The sequence below is a fragment of the Meles meles genome, chromosome Y (genome assembly GCF_922984935.1).
Source record: "Meles meles chromosome Y, mMelMel3.1 paternal haplotype, whole genome shotgun sequence".
In the NCBI taxonomy this organism is placed as follows: domain Eukaryota; kingdom Metazoa; phylum Chordata; class Mammalia; order Carnivora; family Mustelidae; genus Meles; species Meles meles.
In genome coordinates, this window is record NC_060088.1 from 24,343,347 (window position 1) to 24,359,538 (window position 16,192).

Here is a 16,192-nt window from a genome sequence, read left to right on the forward strand (position 1 = left end):
CCTAGAAATCACACTCCACAGTGAAAAGAGAAGAAGTCACAGAGACCATGGGAGAAGGGAGTAGACAGGTCTTATGGGAGAATTGGACGGTTCGTGCTTCAGAGGGCAGGGTCCATGAACAAAGACAAAGGCCCAGGGGAGAGGAGCACACTTAGAACCCACAGTTTGAATGTTGACCCATAGCTGTTGGCAGAGAAATGGAGAGTGTCTGAAGGACACGAGTTCTTGCAACCCAAGCGTCTTGAGGCTCGGGGATTCCAGATCAGCATGCTTTTCAGACATAGACTCCAGAGAACACTGTGTATCTCCTGGAGAGGACACCAGCAAGCAACCAGGTGCAAACAGCCTGGAAACCATGTTCAGAGACAATACCTGTTGACACCGTGGTAAGACAATTGTTTCTTTGTGTGCATTTTTGAAGGGTGGTGTTGGTGTAGGTGCCTGAATGGGCGCCCAAGATACTTGGGCTCTACAACCGCCAGCATCAAGATTGAGAAGTGGCCACAGTCAGGCCGTTGAGGAAATTAGCTGCCCAACCTGCAATCACAGATTCCGAAACCTGGAACAACGTTGGGACTGCCTTCTTCGGCCCACGTTGCTTTGTCCCAGGAGAACAGAAAACCCTGCATTGGGACTAGAAGAAAGGCCTGCCCACATCCTCTCACCTGGCCACAGAATTCAACAGGCCTTATGTTTTGTGGAGTGGGTTGAAAGTCACGTTTCACATGCACAACATACCCACGAAGCTTAACATCAGAATATTTTCCACAGATTCCAAAAACTGAAAGGAAGGCAAGAGAGATTCTGCAGGGGACGAGCCCACAGGAGTGGGGACAGCCACAACACAACCCCAGAGGGCATGTCACAGACACCTGAGACTCTCTCAATAGCCAGCCCTTGGACACTCCATGAGTTCTCTTCCTAAAGGAATTATCTTCAGGGTAGATAACATAATGCACTTTTCGAATACATTGAAGACAGTGACCTTTTGTAGATTCACGTTGTATTCCTGAAACAGGCCTGAATGCCTTTTCAGATATCTTCACATGGGTATTGGTTCTCTTTCAACATGCTCCGTGCTTGCTTCTGTGAGCTCCAAACAGATGAATCCGTCCTGGGCCTAAGTGTGTTGGGTATAGGGTCTGCCTTTAATGATTTGTCAGCTGGGAATATTGGGAGGCATTTATTTCAGGATTTCTGGAGATGTAAGAAGAACTCGTGTCCTCACTGTTGAAGACTCCAGACAGGTCTTTGGTATGGTTGCGCGTGTCAACTCTGAGCGTTCCTCGGATTGCGGGAGACGCTTTTCCTGGTCAGAAGCATCCTGGTAGTGTGTGAGGATCATGTACATGTGTATGGCTTGGTGTTCCCTGTGTTAGGCTTCTTGTACTCCTGACTCTTTCGTAAGATGAAATTGTGGATTCTTGCCATTCTCAGCAGTCCAGAGGGTTGTTCGAGACAGTCATGGCCAAAGACTACAAATTTGGCCAAGGGGAAGGTCAACCAAATCACTTCACAAACTCTCTTGGCGAAATACTCAGGTTGCTCCAGTGGTTTGGACGGATTATGATACTCCTGGCAGACTGAGAACTACACATACTGAAAGGGTGTGAGGACCATGAACATGTTTAAGGCGTGGAGTTCCCCGTGTGAGGCTGCTTGTACTCCTGACTCTTTCTTGATCCTATGTGGGTAAGAGGGAATATTGGATTCTTGCTCTTCTCAGGAGTCCAGAGTGCTGGTGGTGGCAGTCAAGCCCAAAGACTACAAATTTGGCCATGAAGAAGGTGACCCCAAATCGCTTCACAAACTGTCTTCGTGAAATACACAGGAGAAACCAGCGTTTTGGAGTGATTTTGGTATTCCTAGCCGACACAGAACTACTCCAGCCACGTGAAGTGTTGAGGCGTGGTTTAGTTAGGAGTGGTTGTTAGGACCTCAGAGCTTTGTGACTTCATAGAAGCTGACTTCACTGAAGCAGCAATCCCATTCTCATGATATATGAGTCCTATGGATTTAAGTAGAAAGTCCTGGGAAGGAACAAGAAAGAGCCCTGTTAGCCTGATCATGAACTCAGGGTGGTCTCTTCTGTTTATTTTCAACTTCCACTTTCTATACAAAGAGAAAAGAAAACGGTGTTCTGTACACCATTCTTTAGACTAACATTTCTCCAGAGAGATCAAGATGTTCCTATTTCCACTGCAATTTCTAGAGAACTCAATCCACAGCGAGGCTTCTTGGCTACCATTAGGTCTCTGGGGGGGGGTTGACATCCTTGAGTGAGAGGGTCCATTCTTAGCTTTTGTTCCCTATGGTTTCTCGGGAGTAAGGACTGCCCTTGGTGCTTTGTCAGCTTGGAAGGTGAGGGAAGGAAGAAGGGAAGGAAAGTCACAATGCCAGGAAATTTGCCAGGGCATGGACGGTTTGTGCTGTCCGTGTCCTTATCTGCTCATGTCCTGAACCATCAGCCCTAAGGGATGAAGGCTCTGTCTACCTGACCTTACCTGAAACACAGTTGCAAAGGATTCATGGAGAGTGAAACGCTGCATGATCACTACCCCTAAAGAAAGGGCCGTGGTTAGCACTCGTTGTCATCATTAGTTAAGGCTTCATGCCATAGTCATGGGGAGAGCCATGTTGAGCTACTCTCTTTATTCAGATGAAAATGAATGGCCATATCGAGGGCCTACCATGCCGACTCTAGCATCACTGTGGAAAGAGCCGAGATACCCTTTTAACGGCTAGTGGATAAAGATGATTATGAAGATGATGATAAAGAAGATGATTTCCAAATGAATATGCAAGCAGACCAAGGGAAATATCCTATGGCTTCACTCCTATGTGGCCGATGAGGAATACCATGGGCATGAGTAGTAATAAGGGAAAACGAAAGGAGAAGAAGTCAGACAGGGAAACACACCAGGAGAGTCTCAGGACTTTGGGGGCCAAGCTGAGGGTTACAAGACGATAAGACCTGCCATAAGGAGGGAACTGTTTAATGGGTATGGAGGTGGTGTGGCATTATATGAGGATTAGCACTTGGTGGTATATGCAATTAAGGAATCAGGGAACACTATGTCAAAAAACGTAGGATGGATGAAAGGCTGGATTGCTGAATAAGAGAAAAAATACTGAATATAAAGTAAAACAGGCCATTTCCCATGTAGGTTAAGAAAGAAAGAGAAGAGAAATGAATTCTAGTTTTATTATCTTACTGATTAAAATATTATGCAACTGGTTTCCTATAAGGTCCTTATCTGAATGGGGTCTTTGGACATTGGAAATTAGAGTCTTCCCAATACCTACATTTTGGGAATTGATGAGAAAAGCTGAAATTACCATTAATTGTCTCGAACTGTGGACCAGGGAATTGATTTGAACCTGGCTTTCTGTGTTTTGGGAGATGTTTGAAGACCGCTTCAAAAGCTTTTGTCATTCCCTGAGACGTCAGATATGTATGACTCATGATCTTGTCATGGTACTGCGTATGTGTGTTGGAATTTATCCTTTGCTCTCCGGTATTGGATTTGCTGGCAGACTTCTGTGGAGTGGTTTCTTAGGTAAGGTTGTTTAGTTAATTAAAGTATTAATTAATTAACTAATTCTTTGTTGTTAAGGAGTTAAATTCTCCAGTTTGAAAGGTTTATTATTTTGATTCTCTAAGATTTTGTTTTTTAAGGTATTTTCTCTGAGTTTTGCATCCATGAGTTCTATTCCTCACTTGCTCCCTAACTTCTGTGGGACTCTTTTAAGTGTGTGTGTGTGTGTGTGTGTGTGTGTGTGTGTGTGTGTCTTTCACAAAACGCTAAAAATATTTTAAGAGATATGAAACTGCTCTATTCGAGATCACAATTCACTTTCAAGCACAGTCGAAACCCACGTTACATCCCGTTCGGCCACATTTCCAGCATTGGATGTCCCATTTGAACCATATTTAGAAATGCAGATTCTGACTAGCCTGCCTGGACAAACAGCAAATTTTGTGTGCCTGGTTGGAATTTAAATGCCTATCCCCTTTTCTTGCTTTTTCACATGATTCATTACTTCCATGAGTGAGTGAAATCGTTTGGGATTTACCTTTCTGCCACAGGAAGGATGGTGAGGACATTAGCTCCCCAACCTGCAATCACGGATTCCCAAACTTGGAACACTGTTGGGTCGGCCTTCTTCAGGCCACGTTGCTTAGTCCCAGGAGAACAGAAAATCCTGCTGGGGAGTAGAGGAAAGTCCTGCCCACATCCTTTCACCTGGCCACAGAATTCAGCAGGCTTTAAGTTTTGTGGAGTGGGTTGAAATTCACTTTTCACAGGCACAGTAGACCCACGAAGCTTAACCTCACCGTATTTGGCCCAGACACCACAAACTTTGAATGGAAGGCAAGGAGAGCCTCTGCAGAGGATGAGTCTACAGGAGAGTGGACAGCCACAACACAACCCCAGAGGGCATGTCACACACACCTGAGACTCTCTCAAGTGCCAGCCTGTGGGCACACCATGAGCTATTCTTCCTAAAGAAATTATCTTCAGGGTAGATAACAGAAGGCGTGTTTCGAATACAGAGAAGACAGAGACCTTTTGTAGATTCACGTTGTATTCTTGAAACTGGCCCGAAAGCCTTTTCTGATGGCTTCCCATGGGGATTGGTTCTCTTCCAACATGCTCCGTGCTTGCTTCTGTGAGCTCCAAACAGATGAGTCCGTCCTGGGCCTAAGCTTCTATGGTGTAGGTTCTGCCTTTAATGTTTGGTCAGCTGGGAAATTTGGGAGGCATTTATGGCACGATTTCTGGAGATGCAAGAAGAACTTGTGTCCTCACTGTTGAAGACTCCATACAGGTTTTTGTTTGCGTGTGTTAACTCCGAGCTTTCCTCGAGGGCAGGGGCGCTTTTCATGGTCAGTCGCATCCTGATAGGGTGTGTGTACCATGAAAAGGTGTATGGCGTGGAGTTCCCCGTGTGAGGCTGCTTTTACTCATTACTCTTTCTTGACCTTACGTGGGTAAGATGGAATTGTGGATTCTTGCTTTTAAAGAATCCAGAGGGGTGGTGGTGACAGTCACGGCCAAAGACTAGAATTTCGGCCATGGAGAATGTGACTCCAAATCGATTCACAAAATGTCTTGGGGAAATACCCAGGCAGCTCCAGCAGTTTGGAGTGATTTTGAAACTCCTGGCTAACCCAGAACTACTCCAGCCAGGTGAAGTGATGCGGAGTGATTTAGTGAGGAGTGGTTGCTAGGACCTCAGAGCTTTGTGACGTCCAGAAGCTGACTTCACTGTAGCAGCAATCCAATTCTCATGACATATGAGTCCTAGGGCTTTAAGTAGAAAGACCTGGGAGCGAACAAGAAAGAGCCCTGTTAGCCTGATCATGAACTCACCCGGTCTTTTCTGTTTCTTTCCCACTACCACTTTCTTTACAAAGAGAAAAGAAAACAATGTTCTGTCTACCATTCTTTAGACCAAGATTTCTCCAGAGAGAGCAAGGTGTTCCTATTTCCACTGCAATTTCTAGAGATCTCGATCCACAAGGTGACCTCTTGGCTATCATTATGTCTCTGGTAGGTTAGATACCCTTCGGTGAGAGTGTCCATTCTTAGCTTCTTTTCCCTATGGTTTCTTGGGTGTAAGGTCTGCCTTTGGTGCTTGGTCAGCTTGGAAGGTGAGGGAAGGAAGAAGGGAAGAAAGTCACAATACCGAAAATTGCCAGGGCACGGATGCCTTCTGCTGTCGGTGTCCTTATCTGCTAGTGTCCTGAAACACCACTCCTAAGGCATGAAGGCTCTGTCTACTTGACATTACCTTAAACTCCGTTGCAAAGGCTTCATGGAGAGTGAAATTCTGCATGATCGCTACCCCGAGAGAAAGAGCCCTGGTCAGCTCTCCTTGTCATCATTAATTAATGCTACATGCCATAGTCATGGGGAGAGCCATGTTGAGCAACTCTCTTTATTCAGATGAAAATGATCGGCCAACATTGATGGTCTGCCATGCCCAATCTAGCATCACTTTGGAAGGAGTCGAGATACCCTTTTAAGGGTAAAGATGATTATGAAGATGATGATAAAGAATATGATTTCCCAATAAAAATGCAAGCAGACCAGGAGAAATATCCTATTTGTTCCCTCATATGTGACCCATGAGGAATACCATGGACATGAGTAGTAGTAAGAGAAAACAGAAGGTGAAGAAGTCAGACAGTGAGAGGAATGAGGAGAGACTCAGGACTTTGGGGACCAAGCTGAGGGTTACATTAGGAAAAGACCTGCCATAAAGAGGGAACTGGTTATTGGGTATTGAGATGGTGTGGCATTTTATGAGGATGATCCCATGGTGGTATTTGCAATTAAAGAATCAGGGAAAACTGTCAAGGAATTAGGATGGATGAAAGCCTGGCTTGGCAAATATAAGAAAAAAATTGTGAATAGAAAGCAAAACAGGCTGTTTCACATGGAGATGAAGAAAGAAAGAGAAGAGAAATGAATTCTAGTTTTATTATCTTACTGATTAAAATTGTATGCAATTGGTTTCCTATAAGGTCCTTATGTGAATTGGATCTTTGGACATTGTAAATTAGAACCTTTCCTCTTCCTACATTTGGAAATAAATGAGCAAATCCCAGATTACCATTAAATGTCTCGAATTGTGGACTAGGGAATTGATTTGAACATGGCTTTCTGTGTGTTGGGAGATTTTTGAGGACTACTTAAAAAGGCTCAAAGCCTGCTTCAAAAGTCATTACCTGAGACGTCAGATATGTATGACTCATGATCTTGTCATGGTAGTGCGTATGTGTCTTGGAATTTATCCTTTTCTCTACGGTATTGGATTGCTTGCAGACTTCTGTGTAGGGGTCCTTTAGGTAAAGTTTTATAATTAATTAATTAATTCTTGATAGGTAAGGAGTTAACTTATCCAGTTTGCACGGTGGGTTAATTTGATTCTCTGACCTTTTGTTTTTTATGGTATTTTATCTGAATTTTGCTTCCATGATGGCTATCTCTCATTTGCTGCCTAACTTCTGTGGGACTCTTTTAAAAGTGTGTGTGTGTTAGTGTGTATGTTTCAAAAACGCTAAAAATGATATTTTAAGAGATATGAAGCTGCTCTATTGCAGATCACAATTCACCTTCAAACACAGTGGAAACTCACGTTACATCCCGTCCGGCCACATTTCCTGCATTGAATGTCCCATTTGATCCACTTTTAGACACGTAGATTTTGACTAGCCTGCCTGGAACAAACACCGAATTTTGTGTGCCTGATTAGAGTCTATCTCTTTTTCTTCCTTTTTCTTGCTTTTTCTGGCTTTTTTACATGATTCTTTACTTCCATGTGTAAGAGAAATCATATGGTAGTTGTCTTTCTGTGACTGATAGATATGACACAGCCCAGTGTTCTCTCTCTTTCTGTCACATGTCACAAGGAGCAAGAATGCCTTCTTGCTTATGGATCCATAAGATTCCGAAGTCCATTGGAGGACAGGGAAATGGTAGAAGTTTCTAGGTGATCCAGGCTTGACTTAAAGCATCTTCCCAACCAGAATTGGACCACATCAATGGAAACATGGCATAAATTTACCTGAAGCCTAGAAATCAAACTCCACTGCAAAGGGAGAAGAAGTCACAGAGACAATGGGAGTCGGGTGTAGACAGGGCTTATGGGACTATTGGAGGGTTGGTGCTTCAGATTTCAGGGAGCCATGGACAAAGACAAAGGCCAAGGGGAGAGGAGCACATTTCGAACCAACAAATTGAATGTAGACCCATAGCTGTTGGTGGAGTAAAGGAGAGTGTCTGAAGGACTTGAGTACTTTCAACCCAAGGGTCATAAGGCCTGGGGATTCCAGATCAGTATGCTTTGCAGACATAGACTCCAGAGAAAACTGTGTATCTCCTGGAGAGGACACCAGCAAGCAAGCAGGTGCAGACACCCTGGAAACCATGATCAGAGACAATACCTGTTGACACCGTGATAAGATTATTATTTCTCTGTGTGCATTCTTGATGGGCAGTGTTGATGGAGATGCCTCGATGGGAGCCAAAGACACTTGGGCTCTACGACCGCCAGCATCAAGTCTGAGAAGTGGCCACAGACAGGACCTTGAGCACATTCGCTGCCCAACCTGCAATCACGGATTCCCAAACCTGGAACACTGTTGGGACTGCCTTCTTCAAGCCACATTGCTTAGTCCCAGGAGAACAGAAAATCCTGCAGGGGACTAGAAAAAAGCCCAGCCCACATCCTCTCACCTGGCCACAGAATTCAGCAGGCCTTAAGTTATGTGGAGTTGGTTTAAGGTCACGTTTCACAGGCCTAACACACCCACGAAGCTTAAACTCACCATACTTGGCCCAGACACCAAACACTCTGAATGAAGGCAAGGAGAGCCTCTGCAGAGAACGAGCCCACAGGAGAGTGGACAGCCACAACACAACACCAGAGGGCATGTTACACACACCTGAGGCTCTCTCAAATGCCAGAGCTTGGGCACTCCAAAAGCTCTTCTTCCTAAAGAAATTATCTTCAGTGTAGGTAAAAGTATGCGCTTTTCGAACACAGAGAAGAGAGAGACCTTTTGTCAATTCACGTTGTATTCCTGGAACTGCCCCAAGAGCCATCTCCCGAAATCATGCCATAAATACCTCCCAATTTCCCCAGCTGACCAAACATTAAGGGCAGACCCTACACCCTAGAAGCTTAGGACCAGGACGGACTCATCTGATTGGAGCTCACAGCAGCAAGCACGAAGCATGTTGGAAGAGAACCAATCCCCATTTGCAGCCAACTGAAAAGGATTTCGGGCCAGATTCAGGAATACAACGTGAATGTACAAAAGGTCTCTTGTCTTGTCTGTATTAGAAACGTGCATTGTGTTATCTACCCTGAAGAAAATTTCTTTAGTAACAAGAGCTCATGGTGTACCCAAGGGCTGGCAGTTGAGAGATCTCAGCTGTGTGTGACATGCCCTCTGGGGTTGTGTTGTGGATGTCCACTCTCCTGTGGGCTCGTCCTCTGCAGAGGCTCTCCTTGCCTTCCATTCAGAGTGTATGGTGTCTGGGGCAATTATGGTGAGTTTAAGCTTCGTGGGTCTGGTGTGCCTGTGAAAGGAGACTTTCAACCCACTCCACAAAACATAATGCCTGCTGAATTCTGTGACTAGGTGAGAGGATGTGGGCAGGGCTATCTTCTACTCCACTGCAGGATTTTATTTTCTCCTGGGACTAAGCAATCTGGCCTGAAGAATGCAGTCCCAACAGTGTTCCAGGTTTGGGAATCCGTGACTGCAGGTTGGGTAGCTAATGTCCTCACTGTCCTGCCTGTGGCCACTTCTCATTCTTGATGCTGGTGGTCATAGAGACCAAGTATCTTTGGTGCTCATCGAGGCATATCCACCAACAATGGCCATCACGAATGCACACAAAGAAATAATAATTTTACAGCTTTATCAATAGGTATTGTCTCTGATCATGGTTTACAGGCTGTCTGCACCTGGTTGCTTGCTGGTGTCCTCTCCAGGAGATACACAGTGTTCTCTGGAGTCTAGTTCTGCAAAGCATGCTGATCTCGAATCCCCGGGTTCAAGACCCTTGGTTTGCAATAACTCATATCATTCAGACACTGTCCTTTTCTCTGAAAACAGCTATGGGTCAACATTCAAATGGTGGCTTCTAAGTGTGCTTCTCTCCAGTGGGCCTTTGACTTTGGCCATGGTTCACTGCCCTATGAAGCACCAAACGTCCAATTCTCCCATAAGCCTGTCTACACCCTTATCCCATGGTCTCTGTGACTCCTTCCCTCTTTTGTGTCGAGTGTGATTTCTAGGCTTCAGGTCCATTTATGCCATGTTTACATTGGTGTGGTCAACTTCTGGTTGTGCTAAGGGCTGAAGGCAAGCCTGGAGTTCGCAGAAACTTCTACCATCTCCCTGTCCTCAAAATGCACTGTGGACTTTTATGGAGCCAAAAACAAGAAGGCATTCTTACTCCTTGTGACATGTGGCAGAAAGGAAGAGAGCATTGGGCTGTGTCCTATCTGTCAGTCACAGAAAGACAACTCCCATACGATTTCACTCACTAATGGAAGTAAAGAAACATGTGAAAATAAAAAAATGGGACAGACAATTAGACTCTAACCAGGCACACAAAATTTGGTTTTTGTTCCAGGCAGGCAAGTCAGAATCTGCCTTTCTAAAATTAAATTAAATAGTACATTCAATGCAGAAAATTTTGCCAAATGGGATGTAATGTGAGTTTCCACTGTGTTTGAAAGTGAATTGTGATCTGGAATAGAGCAGATTCATATCTCTTAAAATATCATTTTTAGCGTTTTGTGAAACACACAGACACACACACACAGACACACACACTCTTAAAAGAGTCCAAAAGAAGCTAGGGAGCATGTGAGGAATAGCACTCATGGAAGCAAAATTCAGAGAAAATACCATAAATAACGAAAGCTTAGAGAATCAAAGTAACAAACTGTCCAAACAAGATAAGTTAACTCCTTACCTAACAAGAATTAATTAATTAATTAATTAAACAACCTTACCTCAAAGACCCCTACACAGAAGTCTGCCAGCAAATCCACTACTGCAGAGAAAAGGATAAATTCCAAGACACATATGCTCCACCATGACAAGATCATGAGTCATACATACCTGACGTCTCAGGTAATGACTTTTGAAGCTGATTTTGAGGCTTTTGAAGCAGTCATCAAACATCTCCCAAAACACAGAAAGCCAGGTTCAAATCAATTCCTTTGTCCACAATTCGAGAAATTTAATGGTATTGTCAGCTTTTCTCATCTTTCCCAAAATGTAGTAAGAGGGAAGTCTCTAATAATTGACAATGTGCAGAGACCCAATTCAGATAAGGACCTTATAGGAATTCAATTGCATACTATTTTAATCAGTACAAAAATAAAACTAGAATTCATTTCTCTTCACATTCTTTCTTCATCTCCACGGGAAATGGCCTGTTTTGCTTTCTTTTCACTTTATTTTCTTGTATTCAGCATGCCAGCTTTTCATCCATCCTACATTTTTTGACATAGTGTTCCCTGATTCTTTAATTGCAGATACCACCAAGTGCTCATCCTCATATAATGCCACACCACCTCCCTACCCAATAGCCAGTCCCTCCTTATGGCAGGTCTTATCCTCCTGTAACCCTCAGCTTGGTCCCCAAAGTCCTGAGTCTCTCCTGGTGCGTCTCCCTGTCTGACTTCTTCTCCTTCCGTTTTCTCTTACTACTACTCATGTACAAGTTATTCCTCATGGGCCACATAGGAGTGAAGACATAGCGTATTTCCCTAGGTCTGCTTGCATTTTCATTTGCAAATCACCTTTTTTATCATCATCTTCATAATGATCTTTATCCACTAGCCCTGAAAAAGGTATCTCGGCTCCTTCCACAATGATGCTAGAAGGGCATGGGAGGCCATCGATATTGCCCATTCATTTTCATCTGAGTAAAGAGAGTTGCTCAGCATGGCTCTCCCCATGATTATGGCATGTAGCATTAACTAATGATGACAAGTAGTGCTGACCAGGGCTCTTTCTTTAGGGGTAGCGAGCATGCAGCTTTTCACTCCCCATGAACACTTTGCAATGGTGTTTAAGCTAATGTCAGGTAGACAGAGCATTCATCCATTGGGACTGGTGTTTCAGGACACTAGAAGAAAAGGGCACGTACAGCTCATCGCATCTATGCCCTGGCAATTTTCCTGGAATTGTGACTTTCCTTCCCTTCTACCTTCCCTCACCTTCCATGCTGACCAAGCACCACTGGAATACCAAACACCTGAGAAACCATAGGGAACAGAAGCTAAGAATGGACGCTCTCACTCAAGGACATCCAACCTCCAAGAGACCTAATGGTAATCAAGAGGCCTCGCTGTTGATTGAGATCTCTAGAAATTGTAGTGGAAATAGGAACACCTTGCTCTCTCTGGAGAAATGTTGTTGTAAAGAATGGTGTACAGAACATCATTATCATTTCTCTTTGTATCAAAAGTGGAAGTGGGAAAGAAACAGAAAAGACCACCTGAGTTCATGATCAGGCTAACAGTTCTTTCTTTTTCCTTCGCAAGTCTTTATACTTAAAGTCATAGAACTGATATGTCATGAGAATGGGATTTCTGCTTCAGTGAAGTCAGCTTCTGTGACTTCACAAAGCTCTGAGCTCCTAGCATCCACTTCTTACCAAACTACGTCTCATTACGTCACCTGGCTGGAGTATATCTGGGACAGACAAGAATATAAACGTCACTCCTGGAGCTGCTGGGGTATTGCCCCAAGAGAGTTTGTGAAGCGATTTGGGGTCACCTTCTCCATGGCCAAGTTTCTAGTCTTTGGCTGTGACTGTCGTCACCACCCCAATGGACTCCTGAGAAGGGCAAGAATCCACAATTCCATCTTACCCATGTAAGGTCAAGAAAGAGTCAGGAGTACAAGCAGCCTCTCACAGGGAACTCCAAGACATAGTCATGTTCATCGTCCTCACACCCTATCAGGATGCTTCTGAAAAGGAAATGAGCCCCCAGCCCTCTGAGAAAAGATCAGAGTTAACTCCCACAACCATACCAAAGACATGTGGAGTCTTCAACAGTGAGGACATGGGTTCTCCTTTCATCTCCAGAAATCGTGCCATAAATGCCTCACAATTTTCCCAGCTGACCAAACATTAAAGGCAGACACTACACCGTATAAGCTTAGGCCCAGGACGGACTCATCTGTTTGGAGCTCACAGGAGCAAGCTCGGAGCATGTTGGAAGAGAACCAATACCCATGAGAAGCCATCGGAATAGGCTTTCGGGCCAGGTCCAGGAATACAACGTGAATGTAAAAAATGTATCTGTCTTCTCTGTTTTCCAAACACACATACTGTTATATACGCTGAAGATAATTTCTTTAGGAAGAAGAGCTCATGATGTGCCCATGTTCTGACAATTGAGAGAGTCTAAGTTGTGTGTGACATGCCCTCTAGGGTTGTGTTGTGGCTGTCCCCTCTCATGTGGGATCGTCCTCTGGAGAGGCTCTCCTTGCCTTCCATTCTGAGTGTTTGGTGTCTGGGCTAAATATGTTAAGGTAAGCTTCGTGGGTCTGGTGTGCCTGAAACGAGACTTTCAACCCATTCCACAAAACTTAAGGCCTGCTGAATTCTCTGGCCAGGTGAGAGGATGTGGGCAGGGATTTCTTCTAGTCCCCTGCAGGATTTTCTGTTCTTATTGGACTAAACAACGTGGCCTGAAGAAGGCAGTCCCAACAGTGTTCCAGGTTTGGGAATCCGTGATTGCAGGTTGGGGAGATAATGACCTCACCGTCCTCTCTGTGGCCACATCTCAGTCTGGATGCTCGTGGTCGTAGAGCCCAAGTATCTTGGGCGCCCATCGAAGCATCTCCACCAACACTGCCCAACTCGAATGCCCCCAAAGAAATAATAATCTTAACACTGTTTCAACAGGTATTGTCTCTGATCATGGTTTCCAGGCTGTCTGCACTTGGTTGCTTGCCGGTGTCCTCTCCAGGAGATACACAGTGTTGTCTGGAGTCGATGTCTGCAATGCATGCTGATCTGGAATCCCCGGTCCTTAGGACCCTTGGTTTGCAAGAACACATGTCATTCAGACACTCTCCTTTTCTCCGCCAACAGCCATGTGTCAACATTCAAATTGTGGTTTCTATGTGTGCTCCTCACCCCTGGGCCTTTTTCTTTGGCCATGGCTCCCTGCCCTCTGAAGCACTAAGCATCCAATTATCCCATAAGCCCTGTCTACACCCTTCTCCCATGGTCTCTGTGACTTCTTCTCTTTTTCCTGTGGAGTGTGATTTCTAGGCTTCAGGTCCATTTATGCCAAATTTACACTGATGTGGTCAGCTTCTGGTTGTGCTGATGGCTGAAGAAAGCCTGGAGATCCCAGATACTTCTACCATTTCCCTGTCCTCCAAATGCACTGCGGAATCTTATGTTTCCATAAGAAGAAGGTATTCTTGCTCTTTGTGACATGTGGCAGAAAGGGAGAGAGCATTGGGCTGTGTCATACCAGTCAGTCACAGAAAGACAACTCCCTTACGATTTCACTCATCCTTGGAAGTAAAGAAACATGTGAAAAAGCAAGAAAAGTTGACAGGCCATTAAACTCCAACCAGGCACACAAAATTTCGTGTTTTTTCCAGGCAGGCTAGTCAGAATCTGCGTTTCAGAAAGTGGATCAAATAGTACATTCAATGTAGGAAATATGGCCAAATGGGATGTAACATGAGTTTCCACTGTCTTTTTTTTTTTATTTATTTTTTCAGCGTAACAGTATTCATTCTTTTTGCACAACACCCAGTGCTCCATGCAAAACGTGCCCTCCCCATTACCCACCACCTGTTCCCCCAACCTCCCACCCCTGACCCTTCAAAACCCTCAGGTTGCCCCAACCTCCCACCCCTGACCCTTCAAAACCCTCAGGTTGTTTTTCAGAGTCCATAGTCTCTTATGGTTCGCCTCCCCTCCCCAATGTCCATAGCCCGCTCCCCCTCTCACAATCCCACCTCCCCCCAGCAATCCCCAGTTTGTTTTGTGAGATTAAGAGTCATTTATGGTTTGTCTCCCTCCCAATCCCATCTTGTTTCATTTATTCTTCTCCTATCCCCCTAACCCCCCATGTTGCTTCTCCATGTCCTCATATCAGGGAGATCATATGATAGTTGTCTTTCTCCGATTGACTTATTTCACTAAGCATGATACGCTCTAGTTCCATCCACGTTGTCGCAAATGGCAAGATTTCATTTCTATGATGGCTGCATAGTATTCCATTGTGTATATATACCACATCTTCTTTATCCATTCATCTGTTGATGGACATCTAGGTTCTTTCCATAGTCTGGCTATTGTAGACATTGCTGCTATAAACATTCGGGTGCACGTGCCCCTTCGGATCACTATGTTTGTATCTTTAGGATAAATACCCAGTAGTGCAATTGCTGGGTCATAGGGTAGTTCTATTTTCAACAGTTTGAGGAACCTCCATGCTGTTTTCCAGAGTGGTTGCACCAGCTTGCATTCCCACCAACAGTGGAGGAGGGTTCCCCTTTCTCCACATCCTCTCCAGCATCTGTCATTTCCTGACTTGTTAATTTTAGCCATTCTGACTGGTGTGAGGTGATATCTCATTGTGGTTTTGATTTGTATTTCCCTGATGCCGAGTGACGTGGAGCACTTTTTCATGTGTCTGTTGGCCATCTGGATGTCTTCTTTGCAGAAATGTCTGTTCATGTCCTCTGCCCATTTCTTGATTGGATTCTTTGTTCTTTGGGTGTTGAGTTTGCTAAGTTCCTTATAGATTTAGGATACTAGCCCTTTATCTGATATGCCGTTTGCAAATATCTTCTCCCATTCTGTCAGTTGTCTTTTGGTTTTGTTAACTGTTTCCTTTGCTGTGCAAAAGCTTTTGATCTTGATGAAATCCCAATAGTTCATTTTTGCCCTTGCTTCCCTTGCCTTTGCTGTTGTTCCTAGGAAGATGTTGCTACGGCTGAGGTCGAAGAGGTTGCTGCCTGCATTCTCCTCAAGGATTTTGATGGATTCCTTTCTCACATTGAGGTCCTTCATCCATTTGGAGTCTACTTTCGTGTGTGGTGTAAGGAAGTGGTCCAATTTCATTTTTCTGCATGTGGCTGTCCAATTTTCCCAGCACCATTTATTGAAGAGGCTGTCTTTTTTCCATTGGACATTCTTTCCTGCTTTGTCGAAGATTAGTTGACCATAGAGTTGAGGGTTGATTTCGGGGCTCTCTATTCTGTTCCACTGGTCTATGTGTCTGTTTTTGTGCCAGTACCATGCTGTCTTGATGATGACAGCTTTGTAATAGAGCTTGAAGTCCGGAATTGTGATGCCACCAACTTTGGCTTTGTTCTTCAATATTCCTTTGGCTATTCGAGGTCTTTTCTGGTTCCATATAAATTTTAGGATTATTTATTCCATTTCTTTGAAAAAAAATGGATGGTATTTTGATAGGGATTGCATTAAATGTGTAGATTGCTTTAGGTAGCATAGACATTTTCACAATATTTATTCTTCCAATCCAGGAGCATCGAACATTTTTCCATTTTTTTGTGTCTTCCTCAATTTCTTTCATGAGTACTTCATAATTTTCTGTGTATAGATTCTTAGCCTCTTTGGTTAGGTTTAGTCCTAGGTATCTT